Below are 22,176 nucleotides of genomic sequence, written 5' to 3'. Positions count from 1 at the left end.
AAATCCTGAGGAAAATTATACACAGCAAATGTAAGTGAGAAGTTTCACATAAAATCAAAATGCGCGCATAAAATGCAGTGAAGAGAACAACAGTAAAAAAAAATGATTTGATTAAAAGACACTGACGCGCGCTGGATCAGAACCGCACCAATACGCACAGGAGCTCGCTCTATCACCTGAAGAAGAGTAAACCAACACGTGAACACGAATACTGCAGACCAGGAACAGGAATACTCACCGTTCCTCTGAAATGAAAATGTTTTTTAGCTCTAGAGTAACAAACAAACAACCTAATAGTGATAAATGGGAACCGTACGCATGAAAGCACGACTTGAACTTGAACGTTCAAAACTTCTTTATAACACAACTTTAAGACAAAACGCCTTTTCTGCATGGATGAAAACAAAAAAACTATAAGGAGCCGCATTTCCAGAAGAAAATACAGGGTTGATGCTGTAGGAAAATGAAACTTAAAGGGTAATAATTGGCAAAAAATAAAAATTAATTAAATAAAGAAATGAACAAAGTTTACCATAAATAAAGTGAAAACAGCACAAAAACAAACAACAAAGATCTTTTTTTGAAATGCCGGGTATCGAACCAGCGAGCTTCTGCACCAAGGATTCATTCCCCATTTATTTCAATGGAGGCAGAAATCCTGGAATATCGGGAAAAGTTCAAGGATTTGAAGGAGCAAAGGTCACAGCCGGAAAAAACTGAAAGAGCTGAACATTTGAATAGTTGAATGGTTGAAACAGCTGAAATTGTAGGAGTTAAGTAGGAAGATACAATAATAAAGAAGGAGAAACAGGAAAACATGGGATGAAGGCTTTATAGCATCCAACCACCCCGTTTATGTGAATATATGTAGCCTCCTTAGAGGAGTTAAACATGATTCTGCTGAAAGTCATTTAAAAAACAGGCTGGGGTCTAATGACCTTCAGTCTAATAATGAGCAGAGACGCGCGTGCGCAAGAGGACTAAAACAATCTGACCGCTTTAAAAATGTTTTTCCAGCTTCATTTCAGAAAAGTTGACAGTTTTTTCCTCGCGCCTCCCGCAGCGCAGCGTGACGTGAGCACGTGCCGGTGTACAGTCTGAACGCAGAAGCCAAAGCGGACTTTCGTTTTTCATCCAAACTAACAATAACTTTGTGTTAGCGGGAAATCAGATTAGCGGCACTTCAGTTTGACCGCAGCCACAAATCCCATTACAAATCCATCAAAGGGAGTCACGTGAGCGACCCCCCCCCAACCCCAGTCAGCTGCAGGAGCCCCTCGGCCCGGCCGGACCGTCCTGACCCAAGAATCCCAGAGGCTCCAAACCGGGCCGAGCCGAGCCGAGCCGAGCGGGCTGCGCAGAACGAGAGGTTTTCAAAGGAAAATGGGTCAAAAGTTTTTCCAGGGTTTTCCAGGCCTTCCGGTCTGTAAACTTTGTTTTGCGCTTTATCTTTGGCTTTTCCCTCTTTGTTCAAATATTTTCTAGACTTGTGTTTTTTCGTTTTTTCATTTTTCTGCTGCAAAAACATTTATTTGGTTTTTCAAGATAACAACAAAGCAATAGTAAAACCCCCAATTTTTTTACATATTTATTTCACATTTATCTACAATGAGCATTCATTAGAACATATTATTATTATTATTATTATTATTATTATTATTATTATTATTATTATTATTATTATTATTTCTAAACAGGCAGAAAAAGAAAACAATGCAGTTCTTGGAAGAACTAACTAACAAAATCAATAAAAACAAAACTACAACCTCTTTTAAAACAAAAGTATGAGTACATTTGTTTATTTCATTTTTTTAAATTGAGGGATCATTTTCACAGCTTGTATACACAGAAACATACCATAATTTCTTCACATTTCAGAAAAAAAGCATTTAGATGACAGTACAGAATTATATATTTATGATCAAATATGATTTTATAAATAACAAAGTCATCATTTCACACTTGTTTCTTTGTTTGAGACTCATAATCCACTTAGAAAATTAAATGTATGAAATCTTTGCGGGGAACAGAAAATATATTTTTAATGAGACATTTTCATTTTAGAAATGTTGGGGGGGCAAAGCCAAAACATTTAGTGGTTCTTACCTTTTCCTGAAAGGGGAGCTTTGATTCGATTGAAATGTTTTGAAGCAAATAAACAAACTGTTTGCTCAAAAGTTCAGCAGGAAATAAATAAATAAATAAATAAATAAATAAATAAATAAATAAAAGTTTCCTTTACAGAGAAAATGAAAGGAGCACCAGGGATCAGAAATGTAATGGGGCGGCGGCAGAGACGGCAGGCCGCCATGCAGCCTAACTTGAAGTGGCATGAAAGAGTAAAGAGCCTGCCTGTGCACAAGTGTGTGTGTTTTTGTGTGTATGTGTGTTCACACTCACTGGATGCCAGACTGCACTCTGATTTCTGGAGGCTTGTCACGCAACGCTCCTGGAAGCTGGAAGCTCCACGTTCTCCTTTACTATTCTGGGTGTGTGTTGAGGAGTCCTGACCCAACACACACACACAGACACACACCCACAGACACACATACACACATACACACAAACAGTGTTTATATAATTACCTAAGAGGCAACATGTTTTTTATGTTTTTTTCATTTTTATGGTTCTCAGTTTGGAGAGAGTGTGATAACTGTACATAACGGGGTTCGGATGTATAACTAAATGTAACTCACAAAGATCTGCCCCCCACCCCCACCCCGCCACCCCCACCCAGCATGACATATAACAGGGTTTTGCAGAACCGGAAGCCTGTAATCCTTCTCTCTCCACGTCAACTAACAGTCTGTAAATTCAAAGTCTACAGACTCAAACGGACTTATGGATGAAAATGGTGTTTCAAGGGTTTTTAACATGTCACATGTAGCATTTTTCTGATGATGGAGGACATAAAACAAATAAAAATTGAGCTTAAAATAGAATGTTAACGTGCCTAGGATAGCACCAGGGTTAAAGTTCTCTCGGTGCGTCAGACAATATGAAACTTTCCAGTCGTCCAACAGTAAACACTAACAAAGCGTCCTTTCCTTCCCCTCCTCATCAGCGGAAGAGGTTTCACTCAGCAGCACTGTGCTTCACTACCACACATTGGCACCAATGATCAGATAGTTGGCCGGACAGTTGCTGGTTCGTACAGACAGTCCTTGGTTCAAGTCCCAGCTGAGGCCTTTCTGGGTGGAGTTTGCATGTTCTTTTCAAGGATGTCTGGGTTTTCTCTGGACACAGTCCAAAAGGCATGCATCACTGATTATTTAATGACTCTCATTGGTCCCGTAGGTGTGTTTTTTTGGTGTTTGTGTGACCAGCAATGGATGGAGAAAGCCTAGTTAGGATAGGCTCCAGCAACTCCTGGAAGAAGTGGGAACAAAAGATACCTGACCCCCCCCCCACTGCTCTCAGCCTTCTTGCCTGATGTTTGGATGGAGCTCCACTCCACTCCAATCTCTCTGCTCCGGTTCTTAAAATGTTCAAAAGACTTTTAAGAATTGCTACACAAGCATACAGGAAAGCCCTGCTGTTAGTGCTTCAACTCATTCCTTCATCTTCCAAACCCGTTTTGTCCCTCTCTGGGTCACGGGGCTGCCGGAGCCTTACCCGTACACTCATGGGTGAAGGCTGGGGACATCACACAATTTAGAGTAACCGATGAACCTATGAAGCATGTTTTTGGACGGCGGGAGGAAGCCAGAGTCCCCGGAGAAAACCCACAGCCGGGACGTTCTGTGAGGCAACTACAGCGGCAGCATGCAGCCCTGTTTCAACTCTGAATCGAATTGAATGAAAAGCTCATTTGATTTTGTTGCTTAAGAAACATGAATTTACCAGAAAATTGGATCCTAACTAACTTTTATGAAGCTTTCTGTGTGCTTCAGCGCCAGATAAAGGGAGGATATGGACATGCTGTTATGTGATGAGATGAACTTTTCCATGAAAGCCACTAGATGGAACCAAAGTATTGCTGTGTTATCTGTCTTTACTTCAATACTTTTACAAAATGATCTCCTCTATAATATTCAGCAGAGGGATCAAAGACATTAAAAACATGAACACATGTTTGATCTATGTTTCCTGGAAAAGCTGGTTTGGTTCCCCTAAAAGAGATGGTTGGAAGGATCAAACTCCTGCTAATCTCAATTCAGTCGGTTTTTTACCCCCCAAACTTTTGACCATGAGAGGGCACAAAAGTCAAACCAATGAAACGCTGAAGGGCAACTTTCTTTGCGCCCAGCGGTTACCATGACAACATGTACACGTTATCCATTCCTCCCTGAAGGGTTTCACTTTCCAATTTCCTTCCCTCTACCCTGAAACCTGTCTGTGGAGGTCAAAGACTGGAGCTCCACCCACAGAAAATCCTCCTCCGTTCAGTTCCCAACTGTTCTGCAAAGCCTTTTTATGAACTAAAATAAAATGAAAATAAAAACAAGGTGAAATGTGTTTGTCATGTCAGACATCATGATGTGTTTGCTCTGCTTCCTACAAATACCCAAGGTGGCCTTGGAACCAGAATCAGGTCTTTACCAAGTCCAATTCTAATCCATGTAACCTCCCTTTACACACGATGAGACTTAAAAGTATTTAGTTTCAAACAGCTTCACCTCATTGGCCTCATACTTAATTATGGGATTTATTAAGAGGTTTCAGGTCCCACAGCAGAGCTGAGTCTGACTTTTGACACTTTCAGTTCTGACAGCGATGGTGCGACGTGAGAAAATCTGCAATTTCAAAAGGGACTTGTGGTAGAATTTGGAAAACCAATCATGGCAACAACAACAAAAGAAGTCAGAGTTTAACTGAGAAGAGGTTTTTTCATGCACAAATTCTGTTAAGATGTTACCTGATCAGGTTAGCATGATGACAGAATGCTACTTAAATGCAAACGCGTCATGCAAAAGAGTTAAAACACTATGGAATATAAAACAATTATTTATTTTAGTGTACAAATCCAGTAAGCTTTGTGTAACAATCCACAGAAGTAAAATAAAATAAAAGTCTCCAAATTATTTTCATGGTTAAATGGTTAAAAAAAAGTAAACAAAAATGCCAAATTAGATATGTTTAACCCCTTACAGATATATTCATTTCAAGCTGTGGAACTTGTGTTTTTGCTTTTAAGTAGCTAAATTAAGGGAATTTTGGAGCCGACGCTGGTTTGATGCATTTTTGCATCAGTAGGTGTCAAAGGGTGTAACCCTTCCATTGACGTGTTCTCCCTACCATGACAAAGGTGGATAAAGGTGGAAAGATTTCATGTAATCCATGGACACCAGTGAAGATCACAAATCATTGAAGAAAAAAGGTTCAGAGCACTGTCTAGTGGGTCTAGATGACCCAACTCCCAATGGTAAAGTGCCTAGGATAGAACAAGGGTTAAACAGATGACAGTGTGTCAATAGAGTTTAATGGAGAAATAGTAGAAGATTATTTACTCTCTCCTACAGAGGAGTGTCAACAAAAGAAAAACAAACAAAAAACATTGGGACAGAACATTTGAATAACCTGCAAATGGTGATACTGCACGTGGACACACAGAACAGAGGAGTTTTATTGACTGGACACAAAATAAAGTCAAGTTAAGAGTCATAAAGCATCATATTCTGAAAACACTACTCTATGAATGCAGAAGAGGAGACATTGTTGGCAAACGTGGAACAGGAAGTGTAGGCAGTCCTACCCAACCTGAGATGGAAATACTACATATCTGGAAGTTTGTTCACCTTTCAGCGTATCCCTTCAGGGATCGCCACAGCCAATCAGGTGGATTGAGAGAAATTTTTTACACTGGATGCTCTTCCTGTCACAGACCTCTATTTCATCCAGGCTCGGGACCGGCACAGGGGGACCCAGACTTGGGGCCTCTTGTGGTTACATTGATAGGCAGTAGCGCAAAGGGTCTTGTCCAAGGATCCACACTGGATGAAACTCACCACATCCCCTGGAATCGAACCCTGATGTTGCATGTGCCGGAAGAGGGGGAAATCAACATGTCAGAGAAAACATTCATGTTTATTTTGCTCTAAAGCGTTTGAAGATGAGTATCCTGAACATGTCTGGAATGAGGAAAGCTGATAAAGAGAATATAACGAAGAATTTTAGTAGTGTGGGATGAGAAAAAGCGGAACACTGAGAGGACAGTTCTATAGACTAATAGATAAGAGTAGAAGTGTCTGCGTCCCTTTATTGATTGCTGCTCGCTACTGGACAGAAAAGGGGACCTGAAATCTAATTATTCAAAAAAAAATCAGGAAAAAATGGTGAAAAAAATACACATTTATGTTGTTTTCATTAACTTGCAATAGTTTGAGATCCTAGACTAGACTAGCATCCTTGAGACAGGAATTAGGAAATCTTTATATACGAAGCAGTCAGAATAAAATACAACTCCTCTTCCTGTCCCCAATTTAAAAAAAAAAAAGGTTTTTCAAAGGTGTTACTGAAGACTATTAAAGTTTAGCAGCTGCATCCAGCAGGGAAAAGAGAAGTGGGAGGCGTGGGCAGCTTTAGGATGTGGTGTCTTCAGTTGGTGAGGAAGAATTCACTTTTTGGTTGGTTAACGTTAAAGAAATAGGACGTTTATTTGAAAATCACTGCTTGAGGCAGTGGACAAAAGCTGGAATCCTTGTAATAGTTGGACTTCCTGAAGAGGAATTTAAAAAATCTAGTTTATACTGCCTGAGGCCACATTTGAAATAGAAAATTTTGTCTTGAAATATTTTTTGAAAATGAACGTTTCTCTTTGTTTTTAAAACTCATTTTTACTGCTGAAGCTGGAAAGTTGTTTTGTTGGTTTCACAGGCTTCAGGTCTGATCAGAGGCTTTTTTTGTAAGCTGGTCAGAGCAGAAGAGGGTTTTACTGAGAACCGAGAACTTGGAGTAGATCTATATGATGGTATTCTAGATGTTTGATGTAAAGTCAATCAAATGATTGTACAGCAGATTCTGTAAATACTCTGAATGTATTGCTTTTCTTTCAGTGTACACGGCTGATAGTGCTGGAGAAGACACCTGATGGGTGGAAAGATTTCATGTAATCCATGGACACCAGTGAAGATCACAAATCATTGAAGAAAAAAGGTTCAGAGCACTGTCTAGTGGGTCTAGATGACCCCACTCCCAACGTTGAAGTGCCTAGGATAGCACAAGGGTTAAGTCATATTTCAAAGGTTTCTTTTTTATGTTTTTGCCCCACCTTTAGGGACAGATGGGGGCCAATTTTGAACTTTTAAGATGTAGAAGAACTGATTTTTTTTTTTATTAAACGTCTGGATTGTTACCATGTTTTCAGGAAAAGTTTTAAAAGTGTGAAGACTTTATTGAGACTTCTGCTGTAAACAGACCACAGTACGACATCCACCGCCACATGCTGGATCTTCTGATGGCGTTCCACGGAAGGGTTGTAGATGATCTGAAGACGGTTGTCCTGCAGCGGGACCGTGGGACTGAGGAGACACTGTTGGGACGTCTGAAGGGTTCATGGTGGATAGTTTGGTCTTTGAAACACAACTTCTCTTCTGCTCTTGTGCCAGCACTGTAGGAACGCTGGCAAGTTCCTGCAGTGACTGTGGCGACAATACCAAGAAAAACAGAGATTTCTTCTTGTTTTATTCTTTCTCAAAACGTGCTTTTAAGCTTTACAAAGCTCAACAGCATCCGTGTTTTAGACTGATACTTAGTCGTTAAAGTATATCAAGACGTGCCGTCAGACTGGAAGTGAGCCAGGTCATCAGGTCATCCATCACACAAGACAAACCAAAAACACACATTTACACAACCAATTTACACTTGAATGCATCTGTTCTGAATGTTTTCATCCCAAGTGTTTAGGATTTAGAACAGGGATCGGGAACCTATGGCTCGCGAGCCATATATGGCTCCTTTGATGGTCACGTGTGGCTCGCAGACAAATCCTTAATTATACTTTTTTTTTTTCCGATAGACCAGTCCTTCTCGGGTGCAATGCGATGCCGGGGGGGGCGTGCAGTTGTAGCGGTGCTTGTAGAAAATAATCTGCACCACTATCAATTAACTATCATCTATTACTTCACAGAATTTAAAGTATAACAGCCTAAAACCTGCAAACCGCCGTCCTTGCAACTACGCGCTCCCGTCTCTGAGGAAGAGCGCGCAGTTGCAGCGGGATGTGTGAGGAAGAAAGGTGGGGGATTGTGGGCACAGGCAACAAGGTGAATCGCGCAGGGATTGTCATAACTTACAACCCGCTGCCCGTCACACACTGCAGCATGTGAGTATGTTTGGCTCCGCGTCTGCATTTAAGCAGTCTTTCTCACATCTAAAGAACATTCAGACCGACCTAAGATCACGTTTAACGGATGGAAGTCTCAACGCCTGCATGAAGCTAAAACTCACCACGTATCAACCAGACTAGGCCATCAGCAAAACCACGCAGCACCAGAAGTCGTAATTATGGTAAGAAATTCCCTTTATTTATTAGCAACAGCATAACAATGTTATTAAAAAGAATCCACGGACTTATTGTACTTCAAAACTGTTGACATTGCATCAAATGCACACATTCACATGTATATTTAGTTTTAAACATATTGTTGCGGACTGAATTGGACTGGATGGCTGTTGTTGGGTCGTGTTCTAAATTCTGGAGTTCATTGAACGCATCAAGCAGAGATGCTGATTGGCTCTCAGTTCTGTCGCTCAGGTTTTTTTGGACCAATGGGGTTCAGCCATGGGCCGAATAAGTGAAATAGGAGGGCTGATGCAGCAGAATAAGAATTTGGGTGAAGCGTTCTCAGCGGGAGAGATTGAGGAGTTGCTGAATTAGTTGTACGGCGTTGGTTACGGCCAGCAGTAACCAGAATAAAGAACCATAAAAGAGGTTAAGTCTCCGTGCCTCAGTGGGGGAAAGGGATGCTACATTATTGTATGGCTCTTTCGAAATTACGTTTAAAAATATGTGCCGTTTATGGCTGTCTTGGCCAAAAAGGTTCCCGACCCCTGATTTAGAAGATGTGAAGACATCAACAGAACTGCTGCTCTTATCACCATTTCATTACTCGTAAGGGGCCTAGAACGCATCACATCAAACCTAATGACAGCTGAGCTTAAGCACTTGGACCAAAAAGCAATGTCAGCAGACACATTTGTGGGGAGCAAACAGCTACTGGATCATCTGACTGAAAGCTGTGGATCAAAGGTTCATGCGAGTGTTGCTTCCCAGAAGTCCAGAGGACGACACGAGGAGATGCAGGTTCTATTTCATTTTCATCAAACAAAATTTTAAACATTTTCAAAGGGTTATTTTCCAACTTTATGTGTCCAGATTTACAGGATCATCAAGAGGAAAATATTTACTAGACAGTTTGGAGATAAACTAGGATCTTCTCTTAATCCAACAGGAATATATTTGAATGGGTTTAACAGAGTCAAGCATTTTACCAGGATTGTGGGATGCGGCTGAGCATGGGTGTTTCTTTTTGTTGCACCATGACTGAAGTGCCTAAGAGCTGGGGGGTATTCCAGAAAGCAGGTTATGCTAGCTACCACGGTAAGTTTGAGGCTAAGGAAATTGATAACCACAGCTTTTGGTTCCAAGAACAGAGGTATGTTTCAGGGTATGTCAAGTTGCCATAGCAACTCATGCTCTGAACATAACCTGGTCTGGAGCAGGTTTAGTTGAAGGTTAGTTTGTTTACAGAGAGGTGAAGCAGCATGGAGTGTCCATTTGAAGATGATTTAGTGGATGAAGAAGCTCAGATAATACTTTTTCCACCGTGAGAGGGTGATAAGACCACATATGGATGTTGGAAAGAGAAACTTTTTACTTTGATCTAACTTAATTATTTGCTTCAGTTAAGATAAATAATTTTTTTCTTAAGTCATTTTAGAAATAACACGTAGTTTTCAGACAGTTATTTTACTTTCATTCAAATTAATTCAATTAAGTAGGTGTAACTTTGGTGCTGCTGTTAGATCGGCACCGCAAGGGATTGTGGGATATCATTCCCTTTGCCTGTCTGGACGGATTTTGGTTTAAGTGTGGCTTTTTGACCAAATGTGTTTAGTTGTTTAGCTGTTTTGCTGTGTTTTGACGAGTTATTTTGTCCTACTATGCTTACGTCTCTGCACCATGAGTGAGAGGGAGGGAGAGGATGGTGAGATTATATAGCACCCCTACTATCAACTGCTGTAATGACAATGACGGAAAATTCTTTAATCAATTCATGCACTCCGCGCAATTTTTCCCCGTCCTTTTTGTTGTTATGAAAATGAGAATATCTGCCGGCCTCAAACTTAGACATATGAGAGTTCAAGAAATATAATTAATCAATATTTTAAAAATATTAATTGAGTTGGAGTAATATGACATTTAGTTAGATAAATACGTAAATTTGAGTTGTATAAACAATTATTGAGTTTTATAGACGTAAGAAATTAGGTCGAATAAATTTAACTCAATTATTTGTTACCATATCAACCGAATAAAAGAAGGGCCCATTGATGGCAGAACTCGCTGTGAAACTCCTATTGCTGGGCAGAATGTCACTGATCTGAAACATCCAACCCATTTGAAAGCCTCACCATTCATAAATATCTAGAGTCAAACTCTGCAGGGATAGACAGCCTGTTAAAATGTTTGTGCCGGATTGGATGGAATGAAGCAAACTCAAACTCAGCTTAGAATGCATCACATTTTTAGTAACTTCTGGCATGCAACGTCCAATGAGAAATACTGGAAGCCTGACAGAGCTACAGAAAGATGACTTAACTCAGACCTCAAGAGAAACTCTGGCTTATGGTCCTGTCAGACGACCTCCTCATCATCAGAATATCCCATGAAGCTGTTAGTGTGAATTAGATATGTATTTACAGGGGCTTTTTCCTCGTCATTGTCGACTTTGCTTGGTCCATATGGGAGTAAACCAAAATTTTTTGTTATGATCTGTTATAATTAAGACATTCTGACCTCATTGGAATTATTTGGACTCAACTGGATGATATAAGCGTAGACAGCTGCAATTGTAAACTAGCATTCCAAAATAAGAAAACAAATTAAATGAAAAATGGCATATACTTGTGTTTTTCTGCCATGCGTAGAGTCCCACTCCGATGATCATTAAGTCAAAAGGTACATGGTGTCTGCAGAGCGGCAGGAGTTTATCAGAAATTCCTATCTGAGTTGTGGGCGGGACCACTGGCATACGCTACAACTGCGCTCTGAATTCGGACACAGTCCTAGCGAGAAACTTGTGTCAAAACTGATCTATGTCCGAAAATGGAACTGTTCTCAGATCAAATCTACAAGTGCCTTCTTTTTGGTACATATTTACCTTCATACAGATCCCCAACCTTACATTAGAGGTGTAACTAAACTGGCGAGCATTAGTGGAGGTATGTGGAGTGACATGCGGTCAGGTGAGGCAAGTGAGGCAGAGCCTCACCTGTCATAATTGTGATAAAATAGAAAAAAAGGTAAATTCAGTAAATAGTTCTTTTCACTAATCTGTGTTAAATATACATTTTCATTCAACTCAACCCGTTTTGTACAGTTTCTGAGGTTAAAATTGCAGAATTTGAGCGTTGCGCGATCACAGACGGAGCTGAATCTCCAGGTGAGGCTCGGGAGCGCTGTGCCTCATGTCTGACGGCAGGACTCAATGTTAACAGAGATGTGCGGTGGAAGCACTGCTGTAGGCCAGCAGAAAGGGCTTCAGGTGAGGCATGCATTACCAGCAGGGGGCAGACATGAGCTGACAGCTGCTTTTTAGCTACACTGGTGCCGTAGAAAAAGACTAAGAACGTCTGACTCGACTGAGAGGAGGAACTCATAGGCTGTGTCCGAATTACTGCCCTAACCCCTATATAGTGCACTATATAGTGCGGTCGCCATTTTGTAGTGCTGTCCGAATCTACAGTTCAAAAATCATGTGCACTAGAAATTTCCCAGAATTCTCTACGAAAAACCAGTGTGGATCGATGCTCACTCGATCGGCGAATATTGCCCAGAATGCACTGCGTTCATACCAGAATGCATTGCGTGTGACCCACAATACACTGCGTTTGAATTATTCGAAGATGGCGGACGGTTGCGCTAGAAAGAGGACTTAAAAATGTAAGTATATTTAAAAGTATCTTGTATATGTTGTAAAATATATTTGTAAATACGTTAGATGATGTGTTTAATATGTTATATTCCTCAATCGACTATCTACATTGTTTTGAAGCTCATCAATTTCGGTAATGCTAAAGCTAACGCTAGCGCGAATTAGCATTGAAGGCTAAAAACAAACGCTGTTATTACATCAAAAAGCAGTGAGTACTAACCGTAGTCATAAGTTATTAACACATTTTTAAAATGTGTTTATATATGTAGGGACAGACGAGGATGAGGAAAATCTGATCCATATGTGGATGGAGAAAGATAGCCTGTTTGTTATCAGGCAAGCCTGTGCCGGATGGGAGTAAGAGACACTTGATCAGATTTGTATTTATTTATCATTAAACTGTAATCTTTGTCATGTTGGGGTAAAGGTTGTTGTTGAAAGAGGAGAGGAGGAAAGAGCACGAAGGGACAAAGAGTGACAGGAGAGTCTGTTAAGGTTACCTGAGTTTAAAATATTGTTCACAAAATGTAACGTCGTCGTTGTTTTTGCAATTTGTTTAATAAATGCATGAACAAAAATGAATTATTTACATGTATTATTTAAATCTGAGACATTTTTAACAATCTCAAAATATAAATATAAAATGTACATATTTACATTTTTGTTTTATATGTTAACATTTATTTTTATACATCTTAACAATAATCCTGGTCTTCTAGAGTCATGTGTGTCACAGTTGGAGCTGAAAGGAAAGCAGAGATTTGTCCTCGCAGACGGACGCCACTTTACCCGTCCTACTGGTTCCTGCTGTGGCTCCCAGCAGTCCCCTTCGCTGATGCACAGATTGTGCAGAACTGAAGGTTGGTTTTACTTCCAGTGCTCCCAGAAATATTGCTCTCCTCCTCATCTTCATAATGCCAAATGCTCTCTCCACCACAGAGCATGCCTTGGCGTGGTGCTGGTTGTAACGGGCCTGAACCGCATTCCTCATGGGTTCCCTGTAGGGTGTCAGCAGCGTGATGGGATGAGCAATGCAGGGATACCCACCATCACCCAAAAGGATCCTTCAGGTGGGTAATGTTTGATTTACATAAATTGGGCTTTTACGTAGAACCTGTGAGCTGTGGACTGATCCTTGATTCCCAACAAAAATATCTCTAAATTTGGCATTAGAGTCACATACAGCCTGCAGTTGAATGGAATAAAAAAGCTTCCTGTTAAAATAACAAGCTGCACTTTCTTTTAGGGCCTTTATTCTTCAGTGGCAGCCATCGATGTTCCCCACGACCTTTTGGAAGGTGGAAGACCAAGCAAGCTGCTATAAAACCAGAGGTGACTAATGACAGTTCATTCCCACTGGATGCTGGGTGACCCTGCTCATCAGCTGGAGGATGCGGTCTGCCGTCCTGTGGACAACATAGCTCACAGTGGACCGTGGCATGTCAAAGGCCCTGGCTACCACACTGTATGATGTGCCACATGCCAGCCAGAAAAGAAACACCAGGACCTCAGTCTCCTGTGCCCCCCCCCCCCCCCCCCCCATTGAGAAAATTAAATATGATTTTTTTGAATGTTTCATTTTATTCTGATGTCTTACATTTTAGTTTATGACGTATTTATAAATGCTGGAAAATCTCGTGTTTTTTTTTGGCTGGGTTTTTGGATTTTTATATAAATATTTAAAAATTAAAGTATTTTTGTTTAAAACAAGTGATATGGTTTGACTCTGAATAAAAAATACTAAACTTTGATCTCACAAGTGTTTCATGTAGTTAGACTATACAACTCATAATCCAGTGTTGAAAAAGAATGTTAAACTCTTACCCAGCAGGCTGTGTAACCTTGAGCACAATTAGTGACAAATGCTTAAATTGAATTAATGAAAAAACTTTAAGTTTAACTCACAAGTTGTTCATGTCTGGTCAGGGGCATCCAGAGTAAATCTTCTGAGACGTCTGCTTCTCCTTGCCGTCCTGTGATGCTGCATATCTGCTCGTTTTTGGTTTAATCCCATGAAAAACGGTTGAATTATTGCCAGGAACACGGACAGATTCATATATAAAGCTATTTTCAGTAAGGTAGAAGAGAAAACTACAGAAAAAAAATGCCTCCTCGCAAGAGCCCGTAAATCGTTCAGCGGCACAAAAATAAATATTGCCATGGAATAATAACATGGGGGTTTATTTATAAACAAATACATAAAATCACCACCAATGTGTTTGTAATTTTATCATTTATAAATCAGCCACATTTTCCATGATCAGAACACAGCAGATTCATAAATAGTCTTCATAAAATGTTCATATTTATTATATTTTTAATTTGACAAATGGGTGTCATTCTCCGCGTTAAATAGAAGTAGTTCCCCTCCAGACCAGGTGGTGGCGGTAATGCGCCACTTTGTTTCCGTGCCAAGCGCCATTTAAAAACACCCGAAAGAGAAAACTAGTGAGCACGGGTGTCCGAATTGCTTTGAAAATTCAGAGAACTATATAGGGAACTATATAGTGCCGCACTATATAGGGTTTTAGTAGTTAGGGGTTAGGGCGGTAATTCGGACACAGCCATAAAATAAAGGAAAATAAGGAAGACTTTTCCAACAGATCATAGAGAATTTTGTGGAGAATGATTGACACATGGACTCAAAAAGTTAGGGCAAACATGTTTTTCAATGTTTGCTTTTTTTTAAAAAAATAACATGGGAGTAAGTGGATAAAAAAGTAAGTAAAATCTTTTTTTTTGGATCATTTTCACAGACAATATTTGATAACTGATTAAAGCTCCAGAATTTGAAGTTGGAAAAATACCAGAAATAGTTACGGAGGGTCAAATGTGTGCTGAACACATCTGTACACTTTAATTTGTTTACAGTACATATGAATAATTTACACACAAGAAGTGTGTTCTATCTATCTATAAATATTTTCTGTACTTGGACAAATATGATTTGGTGTGTATTTTATTAGCTGTTAGCTGCCGTTGGATGAATGGTGAAATATTCAGTTCTTTCATTGTAAATCCTGACTCCAGAGGAGTCGGTGCCTCACCAGTCATCAACCTCACCGCACGTCACTGGCAGACTCAGATATACATGGATCTATTTGTCTGCACATGGATGTATCAGAATGCAGCAGAGCTTGTGGCATCCATCTTTCCAATAGCTGCTCCTGATTCACAATTATTTGAATAAAGAAATGCATCATCTTCTTTGTATAGTTCTTCCATCATCAGAAAAATGCCACCAGAACATGTTAAAAACACAATTTTCTTCGGAGTAGGTCTTTAAGGCCCAAAGCTTTTAGTTCCATTCACACACTGGTGGCGGCTCCGCCGTCAAGCATAGTGCCAACCTTTAACCACCAGGAGCCACGTGGGGTTCAGTGTCTTGCCCAAGGACACTCTGACACACGGGCTGGCGAGGCCAATCGAACCTGCGTGTTCCGATCAGAGGTTGACCGTTCTACCGCTGCACCACGGTCGGCCACACATCTTGTATGTTTCAATTTGCTGAGATGTTATTGTCTTTGTACATGTTTTGTTTTTTGATGAGGCTCAGTTCTGACTTTTTCAGTGCATCTCTGCAGCTACAAAGTAACAGAAATTCAAGTTTCCGCTTTTATAAAGAAGTGATGAAACTTGTCAGTGCATGAATCAACCGTGAGTCTCCTTTTTATTCTTCAAGGACCTCAGTGTTCTGAAAATAGCTGCATTTCAGACATAAATAAACTCAAAACTTGAACACGTCCTGCTTTGTTATTTGACCCTGAAGGTACATTGTGCTTGGCTGTTTTTGTTAAAGATCACTACATGTGTTACCTAAATGGTTGGTGGTGTGATTCCCAGACTTGAGAGTCAACTACTACAACTGCATCTAGACACATAGTTTCATGTTGTTCAGCATGCTCTCATTAGTGTGAGTGTTCCACCATGATCTTTGTCATTGCTCATTCTGAATTACTCTGACCTCTGGGGTTTTTGTTGTTGTTTTTCTTGAGTGATGATGATTAATGACGGCTGCCTGTCCGTAGACACGAAGTCCTGAAGCCACAACAGCCACTCACTGAAGACATTGTGCTACAGTTGTGCTAAGGCTTCATAGTCCTTGTTATTTGTGACAAACGTAGCAACAGTGATCGTTCTGAGCACGGCCCAAAGATAGAGTTTGATTTTTTATGTTATTCTTCTCTACTTACCATCTATGCTCTTTTACATTATCAGTTTGTTTCGATGTTTTCTGTGTTGGTAGAATTAATAAAAAATAAACAGCAGAAAGACATCCCTGTAAAAACAGGAGGTAAGTGAATTCAATCATGCTATGCTGATGCTCAGCTTTCTTTTATCATGGAGGGGGTGGAAAGAGGAATGTCGTGTTTGCTATAAATGTTCTGGAGATAAAGAGAGGATCAGATGGGGTGATGAGTCTGAAGCTGGAAGCTGAAGGTGTGATGGTGAATGTTGTTAGTGGTCAGGCCCCCCAGGTAAGATGTTAAGGAGTGATGGATGAGTTGGGCGTTCAGGACATGAATGCAGAGGAACACATGACGGCCAACTGTGAGCCTAAGTCACATGCACCCATATGGGGGAGTTGACCCGTACCAGTGCTGCAGGTTTTTGGATTGTTTGGGTCCATAGAAGGTCATAAGGAGGCGCGGCTGCAGTCGTGTCTTGCCGTTCCCCTGTGGCTCGTGTGTCATAAAAAAGGAAGATACCACTGTTGTGCACGTGGTACGTGTACTTTGAAGCTGCATGGTTTCATGACGTACAGGTATGCTGTCATACACCACTGGCCACATACTGACCGCGCATGAATGCTGCACACAGGGGGATGTGAAGGATACACGCAAGTACCCATTGGATGTCCACAAAAACTACACTAATCCGCTCTGCCATTGCATCACATTGGTTTAAATTTGTTTTTCCTTAAGTGAAATTTTTCATTTTGTTTTTTTTTGTTTTCTTCTTTAATGAATTTCAGACTTTTTCGCTCACATGACGGCGCACAGCCCAGGAGTGGATGAATATTTTATAGATAACAAATCTAGATTTTATATTTAGGAAAACATCTACAGTAGATACAATTAGGATGTTTCTCTGTGGTCTTCCATGCTGTGGCTGATTTCTAATGTTGGTTTTCTGGCCTCTCCCTGACAGATGGCTTTTTTCGCCCCTCCAGAGTCTGTTCACTTATAGCCCAAGACTGAGAAAAAATGTGGGGTTGTTATAAAAAAAAGAAAGTAACACATGAGAAAAAGAGCTAAATGAATTTTCTGCCCTTTCAGAGATGACAAATGGTTTTTGTGCATTCTCTTTCTACATTTTTAACCATGTCAAATCTGTCAGCGCGAGAAGAGACGACCAGGAACCCGGGCATCATTTCACACTTGTGTTTGTGTTTTTACAGAGAACATTTGGGAAGCCTCTTCATTTGCTCCAGGCGCTTTTTGAACATAATTTCTCCTTCTGATTCACCAACCTTCCAACATTCCTGGTGCTCGGGGTGAATTAGACATTCAATCTTCTCTTTTTCCGGATTTAGAAAGAAGCTAAAAGTCATCTGTTGGAGCAGTAGCCAGGCAGCAGGCGGCATCATTTGTCTTGGTGCTACGCAAAGAAGTCCACAGGAGGTGATTTCCAGAACATGCGCCCCATCTGGATGGGTGTCAGGTGCATGAATGGCCACAGTTACTGCTTCCCCACCTGCCCTGCCTTGTTTTCCTCTGATTTCCTTTTCCCGTCGTGCCTCATCTCTCAGAGCTGCCGCTGAACACATTTAGGTCCTCCGGGAGACATTTCCGACGTGAGATATTTGAGTCTGCATTCAGCGTGAACGTTCTGCTGCAATGCCACTTTCTGATTCATATTTTCTGTCCTGCACATGGGGGAAAGGGCAGTTTCAGTTAGCATTTGGGATTCTGCTTTCTTTTAAACATTTTGTCATCACAGAGTGCTTTGAACGGAAATTTCAACCCATCTAGACTCCTACTCCAGTGATCTTTTGATCAAAATGATAATAATAATAATACAAAGTAATAAAATGAATGTAAATGGTAAATGTCTATGAAGACTCTCATTCATCCAGGTTGGTTCCATTGTAGTAGGTTTAGGGGATGTCATCTGGACTTGGTTTTTAAAGTTAGAAGACGTTTCGCCTCTTATCCAAGAGGCTTTGTCAATTCTGAATTAGCTGGTCTAAGAGCTGGTATATATATGCGTAAATGGTAAATGCCATATACTAATATCATGCTTTAAAGACTCCCATCATGTACTTTCAAACCGTTCCCAGTGGTCCTTAAATCATGATTTTTAGCCCAAATCAAAAAACCTGTGTTGTTTTCTAGGCCATAGTTTCTGCAGAGTTCATTACAAATTCACTTCTGAGTTGTGGGCGGGACTGTTGGTGAGGAGCAACGCCGCCCCCTCTTCCCCTCCCTGTTACTGACAGTTCATAGCAGAGAACTAGAGGCCTGCCCTGTGTATTTCCTGAATAAGCTCTTTTTCAAACAGCATTTTTTTCGACTGTTTCTGTTTCACAACAGTTTGACTAAAGAACTAAAGTAATTTGAACTTAATTTTCAAAATTTAAAAATGAAACTCTAATGTTAAAAACACCTAAAACGTCATTGTCATTAGAGTGGGTCTTGAGGAGAGTTTTTTTGTGTTTTTTTCTTGAGTTGGACCGAATTAATTTCCAGAGAAATCTTAATTTCATTCTTGTTGTTCGCCTTACGGCTTATCCCTTCTGGTGTCGCCACAGCACATCAACTTTCGCTGATTTGCACAGGTTTTTCAGAAGAGACTTTTATGCCACATGCCACTCCTGATACAACCCTGTACTTTATCTGGGCAGGGGACCGGCACTGCGGGACCCAGATTTGTGCCCCCTGCTATAGTTAGCCAGCAGGACCCCACTGGATGAAGCTCATCGCACCTTCTGGGAATTGAACCTTGATTTCCCAGTGTTCACATGGAACACGTGAAGAACTGAATTATCCAGCCGCTTCAGTGTACATCAATATTTCAGAACCTTTCCATACTTTTTTCCACTTATGAAGAGACATCGACTGTAAAACCCAGTGTAATGTACTCAGGCATTCATTGTTTGATTTTCCCCCAGTGGTGCGTTTGACTTAATAAATGCATTTGATGGTACTTTTTTGTCCTTAGCAAATTGCAAAACAAGTTTCTTTTATCACCACTCCTGTGGTTTACAGCGTAAACACAGCGTATTAAGTAATGAGAATGAGGTAGGGTTATAACGTCTGTCAGACACCTTTAGGCAAGACTCCAATTGTTTGATTTTTAATCTAAAGGTTAAACACAAGGATGAGGAACATAACAATCACCCTATTGCCTTCTCTTTATCCTCACACTCATGGTTGTTAGAAGTTGGGTCTGGTGACATAGAGTGTAACCCTGTTTGATCCCAAAACATCTTTTTGTTTTTCTTGTGTGTGTCGTTCCTCCGCCCAGCCTCCCAGCGGTTGATTGTGCCCTGGTATGGATCTAATGTGAATGTTAAACGTGACGAAATGGAATTTCTCCTAAGACATTCACGCAACCAGTAATGTCCTGCATCGCACAGCAGTTTCTCAAACCAGCTGGGTGTCAGTCAACATCATAAACTAAAATACACATTCCTTAAGATTGATCATTCTACAAGAGCCACAGTGGAAAACATGGAAGGAGAATTCAGCTTTATCTATTTTTTGTTGAAGAAAACAAAACTGCATACTGCCCACCTACCATGAAGAAATGTGTGAAACAGTGATATCCACCCTTTTTGGAGGGGCAAAGTGAAGAATACTTCTTTTGTTTTGTTTTTTTGGAGCTGATTATTTTCGGTAACACTCTGCCATGTTCATAGCAGATGGCTCACTGTTGTTCCCAAGTTATTATTTTTTATCCTTTGGTCCTGTTAGACCTGTTAGACCGGGCAAGGGCGGCCCGTTCCCCCTGCTTAGATTATTACTATGTTGTATTAATATTGTTATCCCAAAATTGTAGATTTTCTACTATTGTCATTATTATTACCATCTGCCATCGTGCATCCAAACCACTGCCTGAAACTGGAGGAGTGGCTACAACAGATCCCTGGAAAGACCTCAGGCATTTCAGTCCAGTGCTAGGAACAGTTGAGATCCTGCAGGACCCTCAAGCTCCCAGCCTTCTGGTAGAGGACCTGGGGTGAGAAACCACCGCGGAGGGTGAGAATTCTTTTGTGTATGTTAAAATCTTATTGCCAAATAAATCTATTTAAATTCTTCACTTGACAAGACCTCTGTCCTTCATTAGGTATGAACCTACTCATCTTTAGCCACTATCAGATTAAAGTTTTGTCACAATCACACACTGATAAATGCATTGTAGTTAAAGTTGTGTTACTGGTTTTATGTCATTTCTCACAACTGATGGATGTCGAAGTGTGTGCTCTTTCTTCTGACCTGTAGACTCCTGATTTGAGTTAATTCTATTTATCAAACACCAGAAATTGCTTGGAAATTACGTGAATTTTAAATTTATTGTTAAATTAATTCCTAGCATGAATCTGTGGGGAATTATTTAAACTGTATATATACTAAATCTGCCTTACATCACTTTTTAACCCCCCTTTTAAGGTTGTAATCAGTCTGGAAAAATCCATTGGTGCGGACCCAGTCTGCTTCATTTGGTCTGGATCGAGTCCTCAACCTTGCGTTTGGTCTGTAATCAGACGACCGTCAAGCGGGCTTTCCTGTTCCGGACTAAAAAAAAACATGTGACTAAACACCTCTTCCCTCATTGGTCAAAAGTTGCGAGGGCAGATGAAAGCAACTAGAGGCAGAAACCGAACTAACTCAAATGTCAAATGCTCAAGAAAACAAAGTAAAAATGAATGACAGAGTCTGACCTGTCTCCCTGAACCTAAACCAAAAACCCCGCCCCAACCCCAGGCATGAGCCAGGACCCCCCAAGGGAGACCTGCCCCGCGCTCCAGGCAGCCACCCACCCGGCCCACGGCTGGTCCACAAAGGAGCAAGGCAGGGGCCAGCCATCCCCGCCCAGGAGGAGGACACCCAGGGGAAGAGGGGGTCCACAAGAAGTGTTGCAAACATGGCTCGACCATGCTCGCCCACAGTTGGAAATTTGGCGAGGCCCAGCGCTCAGGGGCAAGGGCCAGAACCCACACCAGGGATGGGGTAGGGGACAGATGGTGCGAGGTCCCACCTTCCTTGCAAAATACATGTGTGTAAGGGTGTGTGTGTGCATGTATATGTGTTTGTATTGGAGTGTATTTTGAGGTGTAAAGGGTGTGTGTACTAAGGGGGTGCAGTTAAAATTGTTGGGTAGGGCGCTAAAAGGACATCTGCTGCTTGCTGTGTGGGGATCATTGGGTGGACATTGTATGGCATGGCTCAGCGTTTGCAGCTTCACAGTTCTATAGATTTTTATAGCTGGTACCCATCAGGAAGCAGAGCAGAGACGGGAGGGGGATGAGAGACTGCCAGAGGCACCATGACACAAACAATGTTCAAATATTCAAGAAAATGTATTAAAACAAACTCCGATTTCACGATATGTAGATAAGAGGAGTTAAGGATCAAGAGGTGTTTGAATAATTCCAAATACATGCATGAACTTTATTGTTGTGAAATAATCAGAGATCTTTTGATTATAACCTATGAGTATTACATTGTGTCTGCAATAAGGATTACTGAAATGTTTTAATTCAATTCAATTCAATTCAATTTTATTTGTATAGCCCAAAATCACAACAACAGTCGTCTCGATGGGCTTCGAAGTAAAACATGAAATCAAAAGGATCACGAATACAAAGAGTTCAATAGAAAAATACTAAAATGAACTAACAAACTGACTAAGCTATACTGGCATCCCTGCCCTTAGACCCCCCTTCGCGGTAAGGAAAAACTCCCAAAAAAACCGGATTCCGGAAAAAACGAAGAAACCTCAGGGGTGCCCACATGAAGGAGGGATCCTCCCCCAGGACGGACAGGCGATTTACCAGAACTCTTAGAGAAGAATTAACTTATCTAAATCTACAACTACATATATAAAAGTCCAGCAGACGAGCTTCATCCAG

The 22,176-nt window shown here is 40.9% G+C and overlaps 1 long non-coding RNA gene across 2 annotated transcripts; it reads left to right on the top strand.

Moving 5' to 3' along the window:
- The first annotated feature begins 11,821 nt into the window (after positions 1-11,821).
- On the top strand, positions 11,822-13,849 carry LOC144993729 (uncharacterized). Of its 2 annotated transcripts, none has more exons than XR_013657072.1 (4): positions 11,822-12,106; positions 12,818-12,958; positions 13,038-13,168; positions 13,345-13,849. It is a non-coding gene; the product is annotated as an uncharacterized LOC144993729 (long non-coding RNA). The 2 variants fall into 2 exon arrangements; XR_013657073.1 differs by having other exon boundaries at positions 12,368-12,958.
- The last annotated feature ends 8,327 nt before the right edge of the window (positions 13,850-22,176 follow it).

The sequence above is a fragment of the Oryzias latipes genome, chromosome 1 (genome assembly GCF_053564925.1).
Source record: "Oryzias latipes strain Hd-rR chromosome 1, Olatipes_Hd-rR_3.1".
NCBI lineage: Eukaryota > Metazoa > Chordata > Actinopteri > Beloniformes > Adrianichthyidae > Oryzias > Oryzias latipes.
Note: the sequence above shows the minus strand (reverse complement) of the source record. Positions and strands in the feature narration are given on the sequence as shown.